This window comes from Aptenodytes patagonicus, chromosome 8 (assembly GCF_965638725.1).
Source record: "Aptenodytes patagonicus chromosome 8, bAptPat1.pri.cur, whole genome shotgun sequence".
Lineage (NCBI taxonomy): Eukaryota > Metazoa > Chordata > Aves > Sphenisciformes > Spheniscidae > Aptenodytes > Aptenodytes patagonicus.
Genome location: NC_134956.1, coordinates 4,436,541 through 4,462,970, shown reverse-complemented (window position 1 = coordinate 4,462,970; position 26,430 = coordinate 4,436,541). Strand labels below are relative to the sequence as shown.

At 39.4% G+C, this 26,430-nt stretch overlaps 1 protein-coding gene across 9 annotated transcripts in view; it reads left to right on the top strand.

Annotated features, from left to right (window-relative positions):
* The first annotated feature begins 9,915 nt into the window (after positions 1–9,915).
* The window catches only part of ATP2B2 (ATPase plasma membrane Ca2+ transporting 2), a 446,707-nt gene continuing 430,192 nt past the window's right edge, over positions 9,916–26,430 (top strand). For 7 of the 9 annotated variants that reach the window (XM_076346016.1, XM_076346010.1, XM_076346023.1 and 4 more), the window contains exon 1: positions 9,916–9,999. The gene's annotated coding sequence lies outside the window, so the exon portion shown is untranslated. The remainder of the gene's footprint in view (positions 10,000–26,430) is intronic. The other 2 variants (XM_076346020.1, XM_076346018.1) reach the window with 1 other exon arrangement.

Here is a 26,430-nt window from a genome sequence, read left to right as displayed (position 1 = left end):
AGCTTGTATGCAAATCCTGAAACTGAAAGGGGTGGAAGGGCTGGGTTTTTCTTTCCCCTTCTTCACCTTCTTCTGTCCCCTCCCTCCCACTTGCTCAACTGTAAAATGCTGCAATGTTTCACAATCACTTTGACAAAAATTGGTACGTTGAAACGTTTGCATAGTCTTTGTTCATTCCTATGCAAAACATGATTTCTTGAAGGTTGTAGCTTGACGAGGTAGCATCTGAATATACGAGCACCACTTTTCCACAAGAAAGGAGGGTTTACTTGTCTTTACCCACTTAAAAGTTGAGTCATTTCCTATAAATACACTGAACATAATGAGGATTTAGGCATGAAACAGTCTGTACTAGCATTTTAAGAACCAATTTTGTATTTTTTTGTACACTTGAAATACATGCCAGGCTAATCTTAGAATGCCTTTTAAAGCTTAGCAAGGTCAAATAAGTGCTTTGTGCAATCACACACGTAAGTTGTATTTAACTTTTCATTAACTTTTCAGTGTGCTAAAAAAATATGAATAATTCATTTCCCTGCTGTTTTTATGTAACCATATGATAAATGAATAGGAGAGGGGGGAAAAAAAGATGAGAGATTGGTGAAGCTTTGTCATGTATGCCTAGCACTGAGAAACGACTACGTCTGCCAACTCAAAGAGCACGCTGCTGTATAGCTTCATTTTTATTCAGATCCCAGTAAGTTATATAATTAAAAGAATATTAATCTGTACTAAGTACATCTACTCGAACACCCCCTTATATGGTAGAACTTTGCAATAATTACTGCTTTAGTATAGACTTTCTGATTAATATATGCCATTGCAGTTCATTAAAAGTAAGTAATGTGCGTACATAGTCTGTGAGAAGTTTTAAGGAATGGATGAAGATTTGCTGGTATCTTTTTGCTGTGCTATGAAAGACGGTTGCTTTTCCTTTATGGGTTTACTCATCTTGTATTAACAACCTTTTTGCAAATATTGTATCTTCATACCTAGGTTTGCTTTCTTTGGTCTTACATAACTGAACGTACACTTAAGACTGTCCTCTGTGCTTATATGCAGATTACAAGATGATCATAGGATCTGGGCAGATATTACTTTGCACTGTATGAGTTGATTCGCTGCCTCATCTAAACCTTTAATGTTTGCCTTAGTGCAGAAATTCCTGGATTTTCCTTACTGAAGCTCTCATAACATTGAATCAAATGTGTATTTTCAATTTTGCCAATTGTTGGAGACCAAATGCAGAAACAACTAATGAACATCGGTTTACCCAAGAAATAAACCCAAGACAGTAGAAAACTTAAAGAGGAAACAGTGACAATTTATAAGACCTAGCCCTGCCTGCCTCCTTGCGCTGTTAACAGAACAGTCCATCTTTGGTACCTCCATTCTGTGCAAATACCTTGTTCCTTTCTTCATCAACAGAGAAAGTAAGGAAACAATTTGGAGTAACCAGAGGTATTGGGGAGAAAGTCTTGATGCTCATCCCATCCGGTTCATTCCTGGAGAAAACAAGTCATCGAATTGCAAACAGGAGGATTTCTGAAAGACTCAGGGACTTTTTAGTCTTACCAGCCATCCCAGAACTGTTTTAGCAAGCCATCAGGGAAGGACTGGCAGACCACCCACCATGATCTTTTCAAAGGTTATTCTAGCTTTTGTTTTCCAATGTACCCCAGTTCATTCCCGCTGCTGAGATCCAAGCTTTCTAGGCATAATTAGGACAGCTAGCTGCGTGTCGTAACCTTTTTAGTTGCCACGCTCAGGAAATACGGTACATTACATGTTTTTTTCTGCTGCTCTTCAGTCAGAAAATTGTTTATTTTGGTGAGATATATAAATTGTAATATATAAAAGTAATATTTACCTCATTAGGTAGTGTTTGTAAATGAGGATAAAATGTGCATCAGCCCAGAAGCAATAGCAGACTAGTAGCAAAATACCATTTGCACAGGCATTGCAGAGAAACCTAAAACATGCAAACTCCATCTTAAGAGAATAATACTTCTCCCCATGACTTGTTTGTGTTAGGATATCACATACATATAAGAAAAAGTTTAAACCATCTCTAAGAGGTAATTAAATCTTAAAACTTCAGGGGGTGGGTGTCTGGGTGGGATATTTTTGTGCAACATACCGGTATTCTGTGTCAAACACTATCCCCAAGATGCTTTTGATCCAATTATCACCAGAAAATGCTAGAGATAAGGTAGTATTTCCAGGATCAGTAGGTCTGGAGAAACTCAGGTCGCTCCAGAAAAGCATTTGAAAATAAAATTCATCCCTATGTTGATCCATGATTAATTAAAAGTTGTGTAGAAAGTTAGATTGAGAGATACTGTGGTTTGGATGCTCTTTGTCAGTAAATTGTTGTTGCTGGTAAAGATCAGGTTTAAAACTTTAAATGACAGTTTTCATAGCGATAGGCATAAGAAAGAAGTTTCAACAAATCTGTTCAATCAGGGTGGTGGAGGAGAGGCTAATTTCATTCATCTGTACAGGATACAGGAGAGTTGAGGCTGGAAGGCACCTCCAGCTTCCCTGCTCAAAGCACGTTCAACAACAGCAGGTTACCCAGGACTGCGTCCAGTTGGGTTTTGAATATCTTCAAGGATGGAGAGTCCACAACCTCTCTGGGCAATCTCTGCCACTCTTTGACCACCCTCGCAGTAAAAAAAGGTGGGGTTTTGGTTTTGTGGATTTTTTTTTTAACGTTCAGATGGAATTTCCTGGAATTCAGTTTGTGCCCATTGCCTCTTGTCCTGTCACTGGGCACTACTGAGAAGAGCCTAGCTCCATTTTCTTTATTCCCTGCCATTAGGAATTTAGCCACATGAATAAAATCCCCCTGAGCCTTCTCTTCTCTAGGCTGACAGTCCCAGCACACTCAGACTCTCCTCATATGACAGATGCTCCAGTCCCCTAAACCTATCCCTGGCCCTTTACTGAATTTGCTCCAGTAAGTCCATGCCTCTCTTGTACTGGGAGCCCACCAGCATTGGACCCAGCACTCTAGATGTGTCTCACCACTGCTGAGCAGGGGGGATGGATCACCTCCCTTGACCTGCTGGCAGTGCTCTGCCTAGTGCAGCCCAGGAGGCTGTTTGTCTTTTTTGCCATTAATACAGAACCTTTTTAGATTTTTTTCCTCTCTTATCTGGGGCAATCAGTTGACGCTATAAATTTATGCTGATGCAAATAAAATCAGAATTTATTGTCCAAGAGAAAAATACAAGTAGTTTTAAACTGGGAATAATTTTTTACCTAAGTTTCAGATCAATATAAACCAATATGTTGCTGAAATGCTACAAGAAAACAAAAAGCTGAATGAAAAATAAGAAAAAAAGGCTTGTACTTTTTCCATCCGTAATGTATTCCATGTCCACTTTTTTCCTTCCTGCTGTTTGCACTCATCACTAGAATACATGTCCAAGATCATTAGACAGATATATGGATTTAATTATAAAACAATATAAGAGATTAATCCTATTAAAGTGCCTAATTTAGGTGTGTAGTCACCTTAAATTCCTCTCTGGGCAATGGAAAGATGCAAATGGTGATACTGAAGAGGTCTTGGGCGACCTGGAATGCCATCTGGATGTACTTCTCTTTTCATTGTTTTATATATGTGTGTATATATGTATGTACGTGAGTACACACACACTGGAGTCTAAGAAGAATGCTCCAAACTTCAGCATTGTGGTTCAGTCTAATGAATATAAGCCTATGTAATCATGATGATATATTAAATGTACAGGTAAGATCCTGGTACGAAGCCACTCTTTTAAGAATTAAAGCCTGCAGGTGGGATCACACACAAATGTTAGGGCCGTACATGCTAAGAATATGAACTGTCTCGCTGCCATTTCCGTATGCAGTTAACCACATAAACTACTGAGACAGCACATCCTATCAGTCATGTTGGTAACTGTGGGATTAATTTGCAAGTAGGCTTGGAGGTACCCGAGTCTGTCCATGTCTGACAGGAATGCTTATGTTCATCTCACCTCAGAGCTCATTTGTAGAGATTCAAAGTGACTGTTTATAGAGTGCTTTGGAGAAATAAGTACTATATTCATTAGTAGAAGTTTTGGCCAGAAGCTGAAAAAGTAAAAAAGCAGACTTGAATGGTGATAAATTGCAGTGCAGTCTAACAGCATTGTTAACTTCTTTTTGCAGTGACATGGGTCTCCTGAGTGGATCCAAGGGCTTCCTGGTTGTTTTTCCTGGTATCTATGACTTAAAGCAGTTACTTGCTTAAAATGCATGTTGGCAGATTTGCCTTGCCCTTGTGCTGTTTTTTATTAAGAGTTTAGGCAGGAAAGGTAAGTGGGCTTCCCAAAAAAATAGCATGAATGTAATTTACAACCTTCAATCTGAAGAAGATATTTTAAAATGTTATTATTCTCAAATCAAATGAATTATTCTTACCCAAACAGAAGCAAGCTAAATCTGGTATTTATACAATGACCATGGGACCATGTCTAGATTCTGTTTGCCTTGCTAAATCCACTTCTATTTGCAACATGAATTCTGTGTTATTGATAAATATTTTATTTTAGGAATTTTGTGTAGTACTTTTTCTGGAAATTTCTACTGAAACCATTGATGACAACTCGTATTTAAATCAATTATTCTGTTTTCCCTTGGGAAAGTGCTGTAGAAAGCGAGGCCTGACTTCTAAATTTATAGGAATGTCGAGACAAGTTTGCCAATACTCAGCTTGTTTTCCAGTACTGACCTTTAGATGCTGCTTTGTTTTCACTGCTTTTTTGGATTTTACTCTTATTTCTGAAATGACCCACATCTCACGTCCAAGGATTTAATTATCTTCCACATTCAAAATCTTTGTTACTAGCACTAAGGATTATGCAAACTGTTGCCTATTTCACTCTATCAGTATTTTTTCTTGGAAAACAAAGTCAAATAGTTGAAAAATCAAAAGAAAAGAACCATATTTGAGGAGATTATTTGTGATTATGACTACTGTGCTCAAAATACAGCTAAAAGTTGTCTTTTTTTCTGAACTGTAAAATAACTGTGCTGTGATTTAACATTCAATAGTTCAGTCTTTTGTTTCTCACACCTACCGTGTTTTCAGGGTTTTTAATTCAACACTGCATCCACTTGAGCATTTTCCCTCAGATACTTTCTTGTGAATAAATATATTCAACAAAATATGTAAGTGGTTCTTAATATGATGCCATTCCTACTAAAAATCTTAATTGTGCCAACTGATTCTCACAGTAATCTGTGGAATGGTGTTATATAGGTTTTTGGATTTTTTTTAAAGCAGTCTTGCTGCATAACTTCAGAGGATTGTCTGAATGTGTTGCAAAAAGGTCTGAATATTGCAAAAAGCTCTTTCTCACAATTTACTCCATGCATATAAGAGAACTTTGTGACTGCTAATGAGTTCAGGGGTAAAAAAAAGTTACTCTGTCCCCATTTATACACTTATTCCGTATATTATGACAAACCAAGTCAGACTATGCATCTGGCAAACTAACTTGTGGTCCTTTCAGAAAATATACAATCATAATATTATGGTCTCTCCATTTGCCATATTCTTCTGACGCTTTTTTGTTGTGGTGGTTTTTGTACCCTTTTTTGCAGGCTTCTTCTTGTTTGGTGGGGTTTTGGGGTGTGGTTTTTTTTTTTTTTTTAGAATAAAGGTATTGTGGACAACTTCATCAAGTTCTAAATGCTGCAGAAAACATCCTTTTATGTTGTTTCTGACTAAGTGCTTTTGGGTGCAAGATCATCAACTTTATGTCAGGTTTAACAAATTACCTACAGTTTGAGAACTCTTTTTGCAAGGGAAGCACCAGATTTATTTTATAGAGAAATCAATTGGTAACTTTTAGTCAACCTTATTTCTAGCCAGGGTCACTAGTGCCAACAGGGTCAGCAAACATGAACTTTCTTCAGGCCCTGTGTCTGGCCTGTACAATTGCTTCTAATATCAGATGGATGTTGAAGTCCCTCTACTTTCTGCATAGCTGAAGCTAGGCCACATCAAGGTCATTTCATGTAAGTGCAAGTATAATGTGTGCTTTGCACTTGACTATTTTTCCTTTGATACTGAATTAGAACCGCGAAATGATGGTTGCAGAATATCCCAATATATCTAATAATCATTTGATCAACCTTTTTTTTTTTTTTTTTTAACAAAGCAGAGGGCAGATTTTTGTTATCTTCTCCTAGTCTTCTCCTGTAGTGCATATGACATTCAAACATTAAATGCAAAAAGCAACTTCCTCATACTGACTGCTATAAAACTTCACGGCAATGTCACAGAATGTGTTAACTGTCACAGCCTTTCTCTGTCATTACTTTTGCTCTTAAAAACAACAGAGATTTAGGACTGGTTGGCTTTTGACTGGGGGACTGTGATGTGAGGGTGTGAAATTACTGCATGAGATCACACTGGTGATTCACAGGGATATGCTTTCTACTGTATCAGATGCTGGACTTATGCCATAGTTTGGTGGCATATGATACCATGGGAGATTTTTCTTAATAGCAACTAAGGCTGGGTCTGAAGATTCTGGTAATTAAATGTCCGAATTCATTATAAAAGAGTAGGACGTCATGGCTGCGAGTCAAATATGGGTACTCCTGGTCCTCGTATTTCACAAAGCTCTGTACTGTTGTATAACAACTCCTCGTACAACATTTCTGCCTGCTTCATAAAGAGTGATGACAGGTTTTACAATTGCACTTTGCTCTGTTAATCCACGTACTACTACATTTTTGGCAGATCAAGTGTTCTTCACTTTCATTCTTAGTGTTGCCATTTGGCACCAACAACACTTCAAAGGTAAACTCTGTAAGTGCATAGGGATTCCTTGGGATGGAAGATGTTAAGTATATATGATATGAAAACATCATAGTTATATGCCTTAATACAGACATCTATTTTGAGAAGTTTCATAAGGGACGCTGGAAGATGAATAGCTATTTCATTCTAACATAATACAGCCAAACTATAAGTTGTTGAATTAGCATCCATTAGCCCCTCCCTTTTGAAATGTCCTTGAAATTCCTCCTCCGTTTTGTTAGTGTGGAAATTAAGCTCTAGGTTGTGAAAAATATATGAAGCTGAAAACTGCAAAGAATTGTCTGACAAATATAATTCACTATTAGATTATTCAAACTTGAGGCAAGCGTAGTGCCAAAGCGTTTGGTGATTACATGATCTCTGCTCCTTTACATTCTTTTGACAAAGTAGATTACCCCCACTATGCATATATTCTCCCATTAACCAGGAAAACGAGGAAGAATTTAAAGGAATATTGAAACCTCACCATAGGTGAGAGAATGTGCAATGAATTTAGGGAAAAACATAATGCGAATGGTCCTAATCTCCAAAACATATTGAGAAGTGTTACATTATAGTAGATTAGTTGATGCTGTTGTTAACATCATGCTTTATCTTGTAGTATTATTAAAACCTGTACATAAGAGGTTGAGTTCCTGGAAATACTGTAGTAAAAGAAAGAGATCTCCAAAGGAAAAAAAGAGATGCTGAGACCTCTGTCGTACTCTTTATAAAAATATGAGGATGGCTTCTAAAGCTGTCAGAAACTCAAGAAATTCTATATGACTGTTTGCATGGGAAAAGATTTTCATAGGCAGAAGATATTAAAATGAAGAAAGCTGCCCTGTCATTCATTGTTTGTCACAAGTGATAAACAGCCATGCACTTCTGCTATTTCACCATGATTTAAAAAAATCAGTCGTAGGGGCTAAATATCTTAAGATGGAGAGGAGGCAAGGAAAGTAATAATTTGTTTGTACTGCTCTGGCATTGTTAGTCCCAGCTGCAGTAGCTCACCAGCTGTAGATGTTACGATGTGACGAATCATATGCTGGGAGACAGTCCTTCTGTGTAATATTTAAATCCTGAGCTCTGCGCTGTGATCCTTACTGTTTAAAAGGTGTAGCTGTGTGTGGAATTTAGTATTTTTGTGAAAACAGTCTGTAGGATGTAATGTTTTTATGCAGTGCAGAATTATCAGCCAAATGTGTTTTCACGCAGCTAGTAAGAATGCACATCTAATGCTTTTCAAATAGTACTCCAATCATCTGCCTTAAATGATTAATAAGCACAAGCTGAAAATAGCACCACATTTACCTAATGTTTGCATGATTATTTTTGTAAACATTTCATTCAGGCTTTCTCTGCCATCTTTCTATGCATTGTCAAAACAGAAATGTTGCTGTTCTTGATTAGTATTTCTCAGTTTGTTTGATCTTCATCATGACCCAGAGAGATGTAGCAGGGGAAAGCACCAGAAATGTTGATTCTCCGTTGACAGTAAGCATGTGGTTTAAGATCAAATGAGAAAACTAATCTAGATATTTGCAGAACAGTTACAGGTTTCTAATTTTTTCCAAAGCTAGTAACTGAACTTGGTGAGAACTACAAGTCTGTATTTTGCTAATGAGCTTGTCTGTAAGCATTACAAAAATATGGTCACAACTTCTGCTGGTTTTAAGTTAGATATAGTTTTAAAAGATGTGGAGGGATTTGTACTTTTGTTATATTGGCTGTCCTACTTTTTTGTTAAGTCCTTGCTGAGGTAAGATTAAGACTGGAATTTAAATGGTGTTAAGGAAGAAGCCACGATAGTAATCAGAATATAATTAACAGTGTATCATCTCTCAAACAACCAGGGCTGGCCAGTGCTGCTATTTACCGATAAAAAGCAGTGGAAGACTTCCAGTTTTCCAAGTAAAATGCTAGTGTTGTTCACTGTAGTGGTCTACAGGTGTTGTGTGATGTGTACAAATCCTTTACACCAAACAAAAATCCACCCTATCTACCAAATATTTTTCTTCTGCTCTTCAAAATTTGCTCTATTTCAGTTCAGCTTTGGAGACCTTCAGTAACTGCTTTTAACTCTCATGGTGAAAAGATTATATGGCACAACAGAACTGTTATGAAATCTAATTTCAGCCCATGTGTAAAACCAGGAAGGTTTGGTTAAATACATTAACTACTCTGGAAATGTTTCAAAGATGCTATTCTCTTTTTGGCAATCTTGTGAGGAAAAATAGTACCTTCAAAGCTTTTTTTAAAACTAATTTTCTAATACTGTAGTGTTAGTTCCTCAGTCCATGTAATGTACATCATCTGTACATCGTACTTCCTTCAGAAAGTGAAAATATACATACAGTTTTCCACAGGTCCTGTGTCCCAGGGCAGGACTCTCCATCTCTCAGAATCAGGGTCAGGCCTTCCCTTGCGCTTTTTGGAGAGTTCTGAGTGAAAACTGTGAGTATTAAGAAAAAAGAAGGAAAAAAAAAAAGGGGGGGGGGGTGGTAGTGGTAAACCTTTGCTGTTGACAGACGCGATTAACTCCCCCTTCGCTGAGGCGGGGTCAGAGCTGCCCTCACCTGCACGGCGTCTCCGCGCGGTTCCCGCCAGTGCCCCGACATCTTGCGAGCACCCACGGTGTGAGAGGCAAATTTTAACGTAGTAACTTGAACAGTATAAAACTGATGGGGGGGCGTCCCCACGCCCCCTCAGGACACCCCTTCTGCGGTCCTCTAACCCCTGTGGCGGCCCCAGCACTCCTCCGCGGGGCTCTCGGCCGGGAAGGGTGCCCCGGGCGGGAAGCCAGGGCCGGGGCGCTGAGGTGGGGGCGCCGCTGCGCGCCCTCTGGAGCCCCGGCGCAGCTGGGCGCGGCGTCGGCCTCTCCCCGCTGAGGGGAGCCCCAGCCCTGCCGGGGGAGGCGCGGCTCCGCTGGGGCCGGCACCTCGGCGGGGAGGGGAGAGGCGCTGCCCGCCCCCCCCTCCTTCCCCCAGGGCTTCCCCGCTCGCCGCGGCCCCGCTAAGTCTGACGGAGCGCCGCCGCCGCCCACCGCAGCGCAGCGGCCCGGCGCAGGAGGGAGGCGCCGTGCGCGGCCCGACTCCCCGGGCGCCGCCGCTGAGGGGACAGCGGCCGCCTCCGCGCTCCCGGCGGCTCGGCTCCGCTCGCCGGCTCAGGTAGGAGCGGGAGCCCGGCGCGGCCCGGCTCCGCCGGCGCGGGGGGAACTGTGGGGAGCGGCGACCCCCAGGAGCTGCCCCTCGCTGAGGTGACCTTGAGGCGCGGGGGGCGGCGGGGGAGCGCTGCCTGGGGCGGCAGTAGAGGGAGTCCGCCGGGGCCAAGCCTGCCCCGGAGGGGTGCTGGGGGCAGCAGGATGCGGCTGAAGGATGTTTTCGGGCAGCGAATGGAGACGGGTCTGCCGAGGGCTCGGTCTGCGGGACGGGAGGGCTGTGCGGCAGCCGGCTGCGCTGCCGCGGGGTAAAACCACCTCGCACAACCCTTCGGTCTCGGTCCGTTTCAAGCCCGGCGGTTTCTTTAGTGACAGGAATAGGAGGGCGCAGGAGGCGGCGGCGGGCAGAGGTGACCGCGCTCTCCCGTGCCCTGCTCGGGAAGCCTAAAGGCTGGGAGCTGGGAGGTGGCAGTGAAGCCTAGCGGTGGCCCGCCCGAGCCCCAGCGGTCCCCGGGCGAGCGCCGCCGCGCCCCGCAGCACCGCGCCCGGCGGGGGTCTGCGGCTGGCGGGAGCCTGAGCCACCCCGGGGACGGGCTCCGGGGCGCCAAGTTTCAGAAGGTCACGCTCTTCTTAGAAATACTTATTTGAGAGGGTTAGAAGGAGGTTTATGCCCCTCAGTCCGGCTGGGTTGTGTGAGATGATGAGCTGGTGGAAGAAGCCCCTCGGGCGCGCCGTCGCCGCCGTGCCCACGGGCGGGGGAACTCGCCCCGCTCCTGCGCCTTCAGCTGAGCTCTGGTACGGCGGGGATGGGGCTCTTTTGTTATTTTCCACTGGGGGATTTAAATATGTTTTACAAGCAGTAGTTTTCAAAGCCTCGCAGTACTCCAGTGAAGTGTTAAGAGCACCTCAGAGCCCGAGAACAACTCCGGCGGGAGGTAATTTTCCCTTGGTCACCCAGTAAACCGCCCGCCGAGGTGCCCCTGGATCCCGGCTCAGGTGTCTGCTGTAGTCCCCGTCGCTGCCACCTTTGCACGGATGTCGTCAAGATGTGCTTTCCAGTCGTCACTGAACATAATGGATTATTTTTCTAAAATTTTGCCTTACAGACTGCGCTAGAAATGTGAAAGAAGGAACACTGTCTTCCGTTATGTATCTTTGAAAGGCCTGTTGTATTATAGGTGGAGGAAACATCTCTTACTTAATTAAACTGTCAAAAAGTTTACTTCTTTCTGTGTATTTCTTGCTGATCATTTTCGCTTGTATTTTTTTCATTCTTATTGTTGTGCTGTTTTATCACGTTACACCAATACAACCTAATCCTGTGCTAATACTTTCTTTACTTTCTTTTTATTTAAAGTGTATTTTGTAGTAAAGTGATATTTGAGAAGCATGGATACCAAGATAAGGTGCTGGGAAGATAGGCAAGCTGAAAGCAGTGGTGTAGAGTAGGACTTCACTGCTGCTGAAATAAACGAAAATGTAAGTTTATAAACAGTGTGAAAGTTGACACTGCTGTAACTCAACTCCCAAGCAGTAAAAAGAAATCTTTTAAAGAATACTGCTATCTTGCTGGTAGATACTGCAAACCCTTAGTTACGTAAGCAGTTTCTTGAAACGGAGTGGGACTGCATGCATACAGTCATGTTTGCAAGTACCACTTCGTTTCTGATCTTGTCCACTCATCTACATGTGACTAATTTTCATGGGGTGACTCAAATAGAATTCAGCGTTTTCATGACTTTTATGTGAAGATTGTGTGTGTATGTGTATCTTGCTAATAAACTAGTTCAGTATTCTTAATGATTTTATGAGCTAATGTTGAGCTTCATCTTCAAAGCGAGCATTGCTATAAGTTCTTCCTAAAGCAAAAGAAATATGTATTAAATGTTTAGTGACAATATTAACATTTTCACTTTAACATTTAATGGAGTGAATGGTTTGTTTAATCCTACAATGCAGGGTATTATGTTACCTTTAATTCGTATTTGATATCATTACCAGTATTGTCCTTTGCTCACATGCTATAAATCCAGGACCACAACCTCCTGATTATCTAGGCTATTGAATGTGATATTGATCCAAATTTCTGGCATGTCTCTCTATCCAAACCATATCTTTTAACCATTCAATTGTCTCTTTCCTGATTATGCTAAATAAATTTTTATTGTTTTTGACAAGTTCCATGGGGAGATAATGGGTATACTTACATGGTGTCCTGTAATGCTGTCACCTCAATAGGCTTCATTTTGGAGGAGTGCAATGGTGAGAGCAAATGGACCATTATCATAGCCATTGGGTCTGGTTTGCTTTTCCTCATAGGCGTTTGGTGCCATTTGAGGTGCCTCAGGGTACCCCTCCTGGCCTTTCACACCGCTTGGGAGGGCTGTGAGTCTCCACTATGTCCCATGTCACGTATCAGACACAACAGGGCACCTCAGATAGCATTAGCTACCTCTTTGTAGATAGCCGAGTCAAACCTGGTGTGTTTGTCTGGTTCCTTATCCTTTGTTAGCTAAGAAGAAAGTGCTGCAGATCACTTACCACAGTAACTTTAGTGATGTGACTAGAAAGTAGGACTATTTGTCTGAATATAGATAATCCTCTAGGTGTTAGCTTAGAGTTTATCTACATCAACAAAACCTGCACATTCTGGTTATTTGTCCAAAACTTATAATAGACAGTTTAAAGTATAGAAAGTGAGGTGAAAAAGAAAATTCTGATACTCAAAATACCCTAGAATTTGCATTGTAACTTTAGAATAGGTGCAGGATGATGAGTGCAGTTGGGGAAAAATAATCCGTCTTGACCATGAGGAAAAAGCAAAGTAATTATACAAGAGTTAGGTGATTGTTTTAGTGACAGTCTGATGGGAGATGATAGTGGAGGAGATAATTGGGAATGGGAAGAATGTTTACATTTAAACAAAATTGTGTGGCTGCTGAAATCTTTTAAAATAAACATTTGAACGAAGTTCAAACTTCTGATGAAGCTTACCATTGGAATGTGTGTGTCAGATATACTTAAGGATTCTGTTTACAAACAAAGCTTTACATATAATATATACTGTGCAGTAAATATTTGCAATTCACAAAGTTCAAAGTGGAACTTAAGTTGTCCTTTGAAAGAAAAATATGTAAAAACTAAGTAAAGATAAGTATAAGCGCAGACTATTTATTTTAAGAATAGAAGTGGCAAATGCAAAAGGATAAAATAGTTTCAATTATCTGAAAAGAAAATAAAATCTTTGAGAAAGGAAAAGTGATCATGGACAAATAATATTTATGTGTAGTAGGACAATCGACGTGACAGTAATGCGTGTTGACAGTGGCTGAGATACGTGTTGGTCTCCGTATATTCATGCTGCAAAAGTATCAGTTAAATCAGAAAGGCTTATTTTTTGCCAAAGCCTACTCTGAAAAAAGTTTCATCTTCTGTAAATGGGGTTACTTAGTAGTGAAATTTTATAGGTGTGACCAACCCTTTCACATTTATTGGATCTAATATAGCATATTCTAAGTGATGTGTTAACTGGCATTTTCCTGGGTCACCCCATACACATCAGCATGGACTTGTATCTAAAGGTCATTGTGTAAAAGGCCTTGTTTTCACATACCTTAGGTTCAGAATTCTTGAATATTTTCTAACATATAAATAAAATAGCTGGTGTGCTGCAGGGACGCCCTCCGCACACTGGAATGTAAACCAAAAGGGCTTTAAATGTTTCTTGGAGGCAGAAGTTGCTACATATTTAACACGTACAATAGGAAGTGTATTTTGGAGGGCTCACTGCATACCTTTCAGTTTGCAGAAAAAGACATCATTTCTGAAGAGCCTGAGTTTCTTCAGTCTGAATGCTCAGGTCAGCGCCCTCATAGTCTCAATCGCAATTCTCTTGCGGAAGCTTATTTATCTGCTTTCAGCTATTTCTCTCCTCTGATCTAAAGGCCTCACATTGCTGGCAGATTTTACAGTCTTCCCATCGCTGCTATTTCAAGGCCATACGTCCCAAGAACAGCTCAGCTTCCAGAAATTGCCATATTTGGAGTGCCAGATACTTGTGAAGGCAACGCTGTGGTGCAATTTCTGAACGTCTGTGAAAGAGCAACAGTGATATTGTGTACTAGGTAGTACAGTTGTCATAATACAAGAATCTTTGTTTGCACAATGAATTTATTCACTGTATAGTGGAACGCCTTTAAAAAGTAGTAACACTGGGTTTTTCAGAATCAAAACTGCTTTCTTTCATTGGTGCTCTTGTGAAGGAAGTACTTTGTCCTGCCTGCATGTAGCAGCCTGATTATGTATGCATTGTATGTATATATGGAATACATCACATGGGTTTGCAAATTCATGAAGGAAGGATTGATTTTAATTGTTGAAGGGACAGGATTTGGAGCTGCAAGACTGAATCACATTTCCCTCTCACACCCGCCAAGCTTCGCAGCATTGTGACCTTGGATGTGCGTTTCAAGTTTTGAAAAACTTTGTACAGTATGAAGCCCAGAATACTGAAGCTGTTTCTATTCAGCATTTATATTTCTAAGATTAATAAGTCAATAATTCCATAGTGTTTGGGGAATTGCCTTTAGCCTAATTTATTTATTAACGTGCCTAAAATAACTTATATTGAACTTCATGAAAAGTATGTCTAATATAAAATCATCCAGCAGGGATGAAGAGTGTTTAAAAATATTGCAGCTGCTGATGTCCACTCCATATTACATGCATCTCTTCTTAAAATGCTTTAGGATTCAGGGGTTTTCTGATGAACAGGAGGTTTTTTTGGTTGTTAACTGTGCGGCTAACACCTAGCATATTCCTTTTGATATCTCGTTATGAGCAGGAGATACTTTTCAAGCCTCTGGATAGTGTTACTGTGCAAAAGTCACAGTGTCACCTTGAACGTATTTGCTGATCATATATATTCTATCCTGCTTATTGAATAGTGGTTCTTCATCAGTGGAAGTTGTTCCCACTAATGGGAAATCTTCTGTAGTGGAAGGTGTGATTGCATTCAGCAGAACATACAAATTAGGCCATATATTAGACTATCCAGCATTTCAGTTTTTGTGATGCAAGTATTTTCTTCATATTTTAAACCTTTTTGTAATATTGTTATTATTTAAACAGGCTAATAATGTTTAAGAGGGTTGAAATAATAGGAAGTTTGTTTTCAGGGAATGTTCTCTGTAACCAAAATTGGAAAATCCCAACAGGTTGGTGGGTTCCTAGAAAAAATTCTAATAGACGTCTCAAATGTTTTTAGCAGGAGTATTAAATGAGGAGATTTATGATAATCAAGAGCAGAAAAATGTCCTTTGCTATCATGAGATTTCTTAGCAATTCTGTTGATAGTAATTGCTGAAGCTTAAGGTAAATTCAGTTTATTCCAAAAAAATGAAGATTTTTATTCTTTGTCATCTGAGGAAATTGATCTGTGCATTTTTAGGTGCTGGCCTACAGTCACAATAAAAGCAAAATGGTAGTTTTGAGAATAAACTTACACCAAAAAACTAATTGGTGGCAACATTAGGTGTATATACAACGGCTTTGCTGCATTGAAGCTGTAGTCTTAAGTTCAAACGCAGTTTTAATGCCTTGCTTTATTCTACAAAATCTACATGTTCACCAGCATTTTTCTAATGCGTGAAGTATTTTACTAGCTTTAAATCAGTTTTTGTGGACTAAAAATAGAAGACTGGCATGAGTTTTGGCCTATAAATTGCAGAGGTAATTACATGAAGACAAAATGTCAAAATTTTATCTGGAAAAGATGTATTCCATGTTATTGGGTTCTTCTTAATTACAGTAAGTGTCCAAAAGCCCTGACAAAAACTATGCCGATTTTTGGTTAAACATGCAAATGACACAAGACTCATTCTGGAAGAGGTAGAATGATTCTTCTTGAAAGGTTAAATACTCTGAAAAATTAATGTGTAATACACTATAGCCCTGCTGATTCCGTGTCAAGTGCTAAAAATTTGAGAGCAAGAGGAACAAGAAAATGCCATTATGGTCTGTGAGGGCTTGGTGTTAATAGGTTTCTCTCCTCCAGAAGATACAGTATTATGTTCCTTTTTGTGTGACCCAGCAGTGTTCCCTCCATATTTTTTCTTGGCATTGCTAACACTTATTGCTCCCTAGCTAAATAAGATGACAAGACAGAGTTGCATTTACTGTGAATTTTCTTGTGGGTTTTTTTTTCCTTCCTTTTTTTGACTCTGGTTTTGCAAGTTTCTGGAGAGTAGAGAAAAATGGAAAGGTTACTTTATGTGCGGCACTCCTGTTACACACCCTGGCATGACATATGCCTTTTTTAAAAATACCATTATACTATTTGTTACTTAGAGTCTACAATGGTTTCCAGATCCCTTCTAGCAGAACTCAGCGTATCTCTATTTTGTATTTTTGCTTGATTTCTAGTTTTGCAGTTGCTCTGCTTGCAGTTTACTTTTCGACAAGTTCTTCAATATATTAGGTTTTATTTTGAATTTTGATCTTGTCCGCTTGTGGATTGAAGGTGATACGAACCCTACCTGCTTACTTCACAAATATTTTTCTCTACTGAAATTTGTTAATGTATACAGCCAGCTGTGAGATGTATTCTTGCAGCGTGCCACGTGAAATTGCATTCCATTGACAGTGAATTTTAGTAATCACTTTTAATTTGTGTGACCGTTTGTTTGTTTGTTTAAGAAACTTTGCACCCACTACGCTGCAGTTTCATATCAGTCCTTACTGTCCTATGAAAATACCGTGTTGGACAGTTACTGAAAGCCTTACTGTAGCCCATATAAATTGCCTATTATTGCTTTTTCCTTCTTTAGTAGGCCAGTTACCATATCAAAAAGGAAATTTCATTGGTTTGACGTTTTGATTATTTTCAGGCACTTAATCCTTCAGGTGGTTATGTGATGATTTAACTTGTTTCAGCATCTTCCTTGGGTATAAAAGGGAGGTGAATTGGTTTGCAGTTTCTTGAGTCAGACTCGCTTCTCCTTTTGAAGTTGCATACTGCTTTTGCCTCCACAGTCCTTTGGGAACTTTACCCTTCCTTTGTGCATTATTGAATATAATAGCTAATGTTTGGGGATGGCTTTAGGTAATTCCTTAAGTACTCTGCAGTGAACTTCATAATTCTCTATCAAACTGAGTATATCTGGCTTCTTTTGATATTTTTTAGCCTATTCTTTATTCTTCAGGCCTGTAGGCCTGTCTTCTTGGTAAAAATCACTTTAGAAAATTTTTTGCTTTTTATTGTCCTTTAGATGGAGACATTAAAAGAATATGAAGGAGGTACTGAATACTTCAGCTTTCTCTTAACCATCTGTTATTTTCTCTCCTTTCCCATTAAATCCTAGAACCTCTGCCTATCTCTGTCTCCCGCTTACTTCTGCTGTATTTATAGATCCTTTTCCTATTGCCTTTTTATGTCCCTCATTAGTTGTTGATCCTTTTGTGTGTTGGCTCATCTGGATCATACCCGAGACGTTTGTGCCATTCTTCTCTACTTGTTCTTTGTTAAATGCTCTTGTTTCACCTTTTGTACAATCTCTTCTGACAGTCAAAGCCTTTGAAGACTCTGGATGTAACAGTAATAGTCTCTTACAATGCTTCCTATATTCCCTCTGCACTGAGATAATCTGTTGCACTATTTTATACAGGCTTGTTGATAACTATCAGTTTTCCCGAGCTCCTTGATTATCTCTTCAAGAGATGTTACAAATTATTTGGCTGAGTTTGCTGAAGTTGCTGCCCTGAATTCCACTTCTTTTTTTGTGCTTCTGTCACATCTTCCTTTCAATATGCTAGGGAATTCTCTTGACTTGTGATAATGCTTACTTGAAATGGATTGCTGCCCTTAAAATCTCAGCCAATGCTTTCTTATTAATCAGAATAAAATACAACTGCGGCGTTAGTAACGTCTTCCATGTTCATACCTTTATCTTGTTAGCACAGCTCCACCTTGGTAATATAACGTGTTTCCTCCTCAAGGGAGCAGCATGAAAAGATTAAAAAAATGCACGTATGCGATGGCTAGGGCATGGGATGGGGGAACTAAGGCTCTGTGTGTTTTTACTTGCTTCGTTAGGGGATGTTTTCTGCCTTCATACAAGTTGCTTGCCTTTGCTGGGCTGGTGTATCAGATTAATAATTAAACTGCTACAGTATGCACCTAACCTGCCTGTTTCAAGGGTTAATTCATCTCTTCTTGTAAAGCTACTGAGAATTTTGGATAGAAAATACTGCTGTGAGTGCAAAGCACTGTTGGTATCTGCAAGGTATTTCGGATGTTATTCAAAAAGAGTATTAAAGCCACTTACTTAAATAGGAGTGAAGTGTGGTAGGTTCTACGTATACACAAACAGCCAAGTCTCTTCTCTATGTGAAAACATGAGGTTTTTTGGTGTTCTTCCTGCAGGCACCGTTCTGAGAACCAGTGCATTTCAAGTAGAAGAAGCTGCCTAGAACAGAATACCCTTTCAGTTAAAATTTCATCCTGCTCTAGGGAGGGAATAGCACATTTGTAAACTTAGCGCTAAGTGTTGCGTTCTTGTCAAGAGACCATTTCCAAGAAACATTTATGGCCTGATTGTCAAATGAGTTATAGGTAACGCAGTAGAAATACTTAATGTGTTAAGGGCAGGATTTTTAAAAAGGGGAGGAATGGAAGCCAAATGGAATTTTAAGTCCTGTTGGCTTGTCAGTGGGATTTGTGCATTTATAAGTTGGATGTTTTTGAAAATAGCACTCTACATTGGTGACTAATAGAGATCTTCCCATGATAATGGTATAAAAGGCTTACAAGTTGCCATTAATAATTCAGCTGAAGGTTGTTGGAGTCTGATTCGGTACCTCCTAAAAATGATGAAAAGTTTCTTTCATTGATTTTAGTAGCTTTGGGTTATGTTGTTAGGGCGCTCTGATGAAATAACATGCTTTTGGGGGATAATTTTGCTCCTTCCAAGGCATCTAGGTAGCCAGAGTTGAAAGTCATAAGTTACAGGAGAAACGGATGATGGAGTCTTCTTTGATGCTGTTTATGTACAAGTATTTACAAGGATGTATAAGAATCTGTTCCCCTGAGCGCAGGAAGAATCAGGCAAAGTGAGTTTCTCTCTGCCAGCTTTCCATAGCAGAAGCTCAGTGGTGGATTTCCTTGGGAAGGGAAGTGGGAGGTGGGCTACGCAGTAGCTATTACTGCTGTACAGCATGGGCTCTGCATCAAACGAAACAGCAGCAGTGCCCTGCCTTCCCTCCCAGCCTTGCTCCATCAGCGCACAGGCACGTCCGATGCCGCAGCCTTCGCTGTTACGCACCACTGAAGAGCTGGCTGTTTTCATCGTTCCTTCTCTTTCTTTGTCTTTTACTGTCTGCCTCTCCTCTTTCATTTTACCTCTCTCTTCCCATTCTCAAAAATTATCTAGATGAATCCTTTCCCCTTAAACCGTTTGAATTCCTAAAGAGTCTTATGTTCGATATTGTTTTGGATGGAAACATGCCTTTTACAGCTGTTTTAAATGAGGGATGTCAATTAAACCTACCAGTTTTATCCAACCAGATTTTCAAGCATCCCAGCAGCACAGCACTGTCTTTGGATAATCTGTGTTTAAATATAAAAAATAGAAGCCCCGTGTACATATTTGTGGGGGACATAAAATCTGTAAAAGAACAGCAGTGGATCACTGGCATTGTTAATAAAGCAGACGTAGTATTTAGAGATTTTTAGGGAGATGTGGAATTTTTGCTATCATATCAGTATCTGTGGAAAGAGATTGGTTAATCAAATCAAAGATTTGTGAAAATATGTTCATTAACACTGAAAGATGAGCTGATAGGTCCGGATCCCTCTGCAGGGGGGAGAGATATTTTTCTAAATGAAAATACAGAGGTACTGGCGTTGAACTGGAAGTCGTTTGGAAGTATTTTTGTCTTCTCACAACACCACTCACTGCCTTTTAGCAGTCTGCCTCTCTGCAGCAGCAATAAGTGTGCGACACTGATGTCTCTTCAAGCTGAATAAAATTCTGCTTCAGACATGACCCTGCCTGAATTTCTCTGTCTGTGGAACAGAGTATTGCACACTGAAAGACACTTGGAGAAGTTGAAATGGACACTTATGGGTGCATACATTAGTGTTCAGTTCCTGTGTGAATGCTTTCTTCAGTGTGGCTGAAGAAAAAGGCTTTTTCAACCTGTTATTATATATGGCTTCTGGCTTCTTAACTTTCCTATGATTCAGCCTAATTTTTTCTTGCATATTTCTGTGTTGATACGACGAAAGAAATACGAGATTGGTGGACCTTATGATGTCCATTCTGATTTTAAACCTATGACTCCTGGAGGAAAAATGTAGGCCTAATGCTTTGCTGTGTGAGGGGAAGGTATACAGAAGGAAAATCCATAGGATGACTGTAAGTGTTGAACAATAAAACCGGAACAAAAAGCTTTCTATAAATAGTAGCATGGTCCCAGTTCAGTGAAGTACTTAAGCATATACCTAAATCCCTCCTTTTTCAACAAAGCACTTACATGTGCAGTTGAATTCTGCTGAAATAAAGCATTAAACATAGCCTTAAGTGCTTTGTTGAATTAGGGGCTGTATCTATGTAGACAGACTTGGAGAGAAGGATGGTTTTCTTCACGGGAAAATGGTATACTGCAAGCCTTTGTGGCATGATATTTTCTGTGAAATTTCAGACATGGTGCACTGACCAATTAACTTGGAGAACTATTGGACATTAAAGTATTAGAGAGTAATTGTGTTCTGATATTCCAAAAATTGTGTTCTTTTGTTACTTGCAAATTGGTCAGACTTAATGATATAACTGCTGCCTTTGTAACAGTAGGACCTGTATTATCTACTAAAGTGAATTTCCAATTTCTTAGTAAAACTAATACAATGAGGATTTTCCTCATGACATCAGTGAAGCAGTCTGTACTCAGGAATTCAAAGCATGGGCTTCTTGATCCAGGTACCCTGGTTAGCACTCTGTCAAGGAGTTTTCAAATACATGTAAAGACCATTTTGGTTCTCAGTTTTTGAGTTACCTACATAAGACCTCTTACAAAGGCTTATTTTCTCAGGAAATATTTAGCACCTATTTTCTTAAAATGAAATCTAGTTAAGCATTTCAATTTTTCAAAGTATTAGTCACTTTTGAAACTATTCTACAGGGATCCTAACTATTGACAGCTATTTTTAGTCACCTTGTCTCAAAAAGCTCCACATAATGTTACCAGTGGTTGTGATGGCTGGCTCGATCGATCAGAGGGCGGTACTTAAAAAGCGTGTCTCGATCAGGCTAAAATAATGAAAATACAACGCATCCTGCATTTTTATGACATGGACATATACAGCTAACCAGACAATTTTTCATTTGTAGGAATATGGAGGTTATAAAACTCACATTTCCATTGGGATGGAAACTTCAACGTGTCACTCCCTTGTCAGGGATTCTGAGGTACAGACCTGGCTTTTGAGAAACCTGCCCCAAGTTCCTGCTCTGATTGACAGCATAGCTTTCACATCTCAGATCACTCAAAACTAATCACACCCAGGATTCCCCAAATGCATTTCAGTATATTAGTTAAGAGAGTCACCTTCACAGCTACGATGCTTTTCTTTTTTTTTTTTTTTTTCCTTTCCAGTAGAAATCTGGGTGAAGTAGGTAAGTAGTGAGTAGTTGGACTTTTGATAAAGCAAAGTTTTGACCAAAAAGTGTTCTGATGTTTTAATGAAACAGAATTACCATGGTGATTTGGAGGACATATATGTGGCAAGTGGATCTAGAAGACCACTTTCAAAAATAGCCTTTGAAGTACTGGGACTCTTTAAAAGTAAGGCTGTACAGCCCAAGTCATACCTAGTGCTAATTGCCTATCAATCACAGTGCTAGAGCACACTGCCTTTGCTTTGTTTACTTCACTGTTTTTCTGTGGAGCAAATCTGTATACCTGTTTTGTGTGTGTGCATTAAATCCCTATCAGGAAAACCACACTGTAAGAATGGTTAATTCGAATGTTACACATTTGAGCTGACTGAAGAAATTCTAATCTGGAGCTTTACATAGGAAGTTATAAAGGAGTTTCATAATTTAAACCAGATCAAGTCTATAAAGTCATAATAAGCTCATGTAAATCTCCCCAGTGTAATAAAGTTGACATATTTCAATTGTATAACTAAAAACACCCCTCTGTAAATATTTGAGTGAAAGTCCCTTGTTGTTTTACATTATATTTGGTTAGAGCACATACAGCTTTGAAGAAGTGCTGTTTTGATCTGATTCAAAAGGTCAACTGTTACAAATCATGGTTCATGTCATAATGTTCTCTTACCTCATGTGCTGCATTTGGCACTTTAAGTTATACAAGATGAGCTTTGTCTGTTTTGCACTTCATACTGTGTGAACGGCAGTTTCTGTAGCAAGGATCGAAATACCTATTAGAAACAGGATCAAAATACAAAAATCAGTTTGTAGAATGACATATAACTTCTGTTAAAATTAATGAAGTTATACTATGTGATGTAATTAAGCAGGTTGGTAGATAAACTAATGAGCTGGACTTTGTGGAACATGCAGACTGAGTAACTTCAATTGGACATTGCTGTGGAAATGGCAGATTAGATTGGAAGTAAACTGACGAAGTGTTTGATGATCTAATGCTGAAATGTACACGTAATGAAGCAAACCAGTTTTGCAAAATACAAGTCTCTATCAAGCTTCCTCTTCAAAACACTGAAAATAAGTTCAGCATTTTTACTGAAATGTCCAGGAGCTGTTCTGTTAAGGTAGCGTGGCAAATAAATTCTTTATTTAGTCTAATGATGTTGCCAGAGGCATTTAAATCTTGCCTCCAGGAGCACGAAAAATAGTTTTAAGCTATATATCGACTACCGTTACTAATTTTAATTACCAAAATCTTATAATTTTTGATTAAGAAAAAAAAAAAATCCAAGAAACTGAATCACTTTCTATTCCTGTTAGGGAAAAGAATCCATTTTTCTGAGATAGGATTTTGGTATGTGTTAGAGGCTATTGTGAGTAAAGTTGAACAAAATGATCATGATTACTAAATATTTTTGTTAACTAAATAAAGGAAAAAGTAGTGGGGAAACATGAACGGTCATTATTTCCTTTGCAATCCCTTCTGTGCATTCCTCTGCAGAGAGCTTTCAACAGATTTTAACCTGAGCGGGGCTTCATCAGCTGGATACATTCTCCTCTCTCCCTTCCTCCACCTCCTTGGGAAATTGAAATCAAATTGCATTGTGCAGCAGATTAGTAGTGAGTTGAGTAATCGACTTGTAGAGGCAGTGATGACCTGGAAGCTTGGTTGTAAGTTCCCCCCCCCCCAATCCGGTACCGGGGCTTTTTCCTAGATGCTTCCTTTCTGTTTGACATGACCGACAAGTGAATAGGAAGCGCGTGTAGAAGCGTGTGCGTAGGAATATGAGAGTAAGATTGTAATGAGGGAGGAAAAAATGTATCTGTCAACTCAGAGCAATTTATATTCTCATTCCAAATTCTTCCTGAAGGTGGAAGGCAGGTTTCCTTCAGCTACATTCATGTATCAGCTACAGTGTGTCTGTGATGGTCTCATGCTTTAACAGGATGGGATTGATGGCATCTTTTCATATTCACTTTTCTCATTCTTACGCAGCAGGATCATAGACGTTCAAAGGTACGGTAACAGTGGTCAAAATATCTTGTTCTGAGAAACTCAGAATATTTTAAGGTTGTGGGGTTTTTTCTTTTCTTTTTTTTTTCCCAGTCTGTTATCCAAGATGCTTTTTAGCACCACGGGGGTTGGTAGGAATTGAAGTTCTTCGCAAATTAGTCCAGCTGTGGTAATCTTTGCTGTATTCATAGAAATAACAAAACATTATTTGTTATTTATATGAATACCTGTTTGAGATCATTACAAGGTAAAGACTTACATTTAGATACAACATACATTAAAAATATACTTCACAGGATACTTATTAATATACGTAACAATATCTTAGCTTTCTGAAGGACGAATAACTTTTCATGTATGTAGAACTAGGAATTATAAGGAACTTGTGTGAAATGCTTTCTTATCTATAAATATTTGTGAAACCCTGCCCAACTATAAATAGTAAGGAAGGCTGCAGGCTGAAGATTTGATCTTAGAAGACACCAGTTTCACTGAGGATGGTGCTAGAATTCTGTAGCAAGTGGGGCACCAAAGGACTATGCTTTTTATAGATGAGTATTTAGCTGTGATGATACAGACAGATTATTAAATGAATTAATTTAATTTTCTGTTTCTGGAACAAGTTTCTCTGTGCATCATCTCCATGATATTTGATCATTTCCTTACAAGTTGTCGTTCCTGGAGTCAGATAATACTGCAAAATGACCTTTTATTTCTTTTTTGACTCTCCTTTAAAAAAAAAATCCTGTATAATTGTGCAGAAAAAAATAAAAAATTTCCCCAAATGTTACTTTAAAAAGAAACAAACCCCCAATTTTTCTTTTGCCTACTTCCTCATTTTTGGAAGGAGTGACCTGATCAGGATTTTTTCAATTCCTTGGTAATAATATCTACAAGATAATTCTGGGGCTGCTTTGGAAGCCAGTTCTCTGCTACAGCAGTCAGCATTAATACAGTTGCATGAAATTCCTAGTGTGTAACATTGCCCTTTTAATGTTCAATTGAGAGTGTAAAATAGCATTTAAACTCACTGGGGCAGGACGTGCGTATGAAGTGGAGTGTCCAGTTGCCAGCAGGTTTACAGACACACAATCATTTAATGAACTTGAGAAAAGTGGCTGAAAATGAAGAAAGTACATATTAAGTTTAAGCCTTGATATGCTCTGGGGTGCCATTTTACTAGAACAGATTACAGAAATCAAGTAGTAGTATTCAGCATTTTTCTGTACTTTTTTTTTTAAAGAGCTCTTTCCTCTAGGAATTAAATCCAGGTTCTGTTAGCTAAGCTCAAACTTAATATCAAAGCACCATGAATAAGGCATTCTTGTCAGCTATGTTATATTGAATTCCAGTGTAGTTATGGTGAGTAGAAACTGGGGTTAGAATAAATCCTCCAAACAATGACTCTAATTGTAGACTTAAACTTAAGAAGATTCACTTTTGCTGGTAGGCTAATTTTAAAAAATATTTGACATACGCAAAAGACTTTCTAAGGAACAGTAAGGTTATAAAATTAGGTAGTCCCAGATTAGGATATTCTATAATCTCTATTCTCTGGGCAGCCTCAAGAGTGAAGGGCGTGCCGTCTGAACTAGTTATTTAGCACAGTGTGGCTGACTTTTGTGTACTCTTGTGCTACGAATATGAGATGTATCTCTACAGACATCAGAGTTCAGTGTATTGTGTGTGTTTTCACTGTGAAAAGTTTAAGGTCTAATGACTGTGAAGCGGATGAAAACATAAGAAAGGAATTATATTCCCAGGGCTCTTTCAAAAGAGCATGCAGGGAAATCCTTGACTGAGTATGAAGTTAGACTCTCAGGCGTGAGAGTGTGTTTAGTGACTGCATTTCTCAGAATCCAGCTTTACTTACCCTGTCTTGCAGTACTGGAAACTGGAAGAAAATTAGCATTTAGAAAGTTAGGATTGAATAGGCCACAGGAGCTGACAGTATTGTTACCTAAGGCAACTGGGCCAGGACAAGCGAAGAAAACGCCTTGACCAAGAGAAAGTTTGTGGTATAAGATGGGTGAAAAAGTTTCTTTTTTAATCTCGACTCAGAAGTTAGCCCAATTACTTCAAGTATTGGATAAAAACAAAAATAAGGCCATGGATGTTGAAAAACTTTTGAAAATGTTTTTACTGAACCATTAACGTAAGTTCTGAGGAGGATAAGAAGAAGAGGCAGCTGATGAGGCAAAACCTTCACCAGCTATCGTGCCTAAAACTCCACAAAAAACCCACACAGAAGCAGAGAGTGGTAGTGGTTTATCTACAGGTTTTGTGTGGTGGTGTTTTCTCCTGTGGAACTCAAGATGGGCAACTGCATAAGAGTCCTCTGTGGGGAAAATGGCAGAGATCTGAAATACAGCCACTATCCTGTCTGCGTGTCTCGACTTCAGGTATGGTTTTCCATTTCTGTAGTGTTCTGTAGACTGTAGGTAAAATGCAGATAAAGGCAAACTCATAACTGCGTTTGAATCGGGTGGGCATGCTCACTCCTGGGGTATTTCCTCACTGTTTATCTGCTTTTGCATTTCTGATAGTTCAGTGGTTTATTTCAGTAGAAGTGCTTTGCTAATCTGATAGTTTATGAACTTTCTCACATAGCCATCAATGGGCCAACAGAAGGTGAATATGCAGCATAAATTAAAAATCTACTGCCATGTTATTACATTAGAGAAATTAAAAGTAATATGAATAAATGTTATCTTCTACAGATAATTAGTGCATAAAATATACAATAGGCAAAATACTC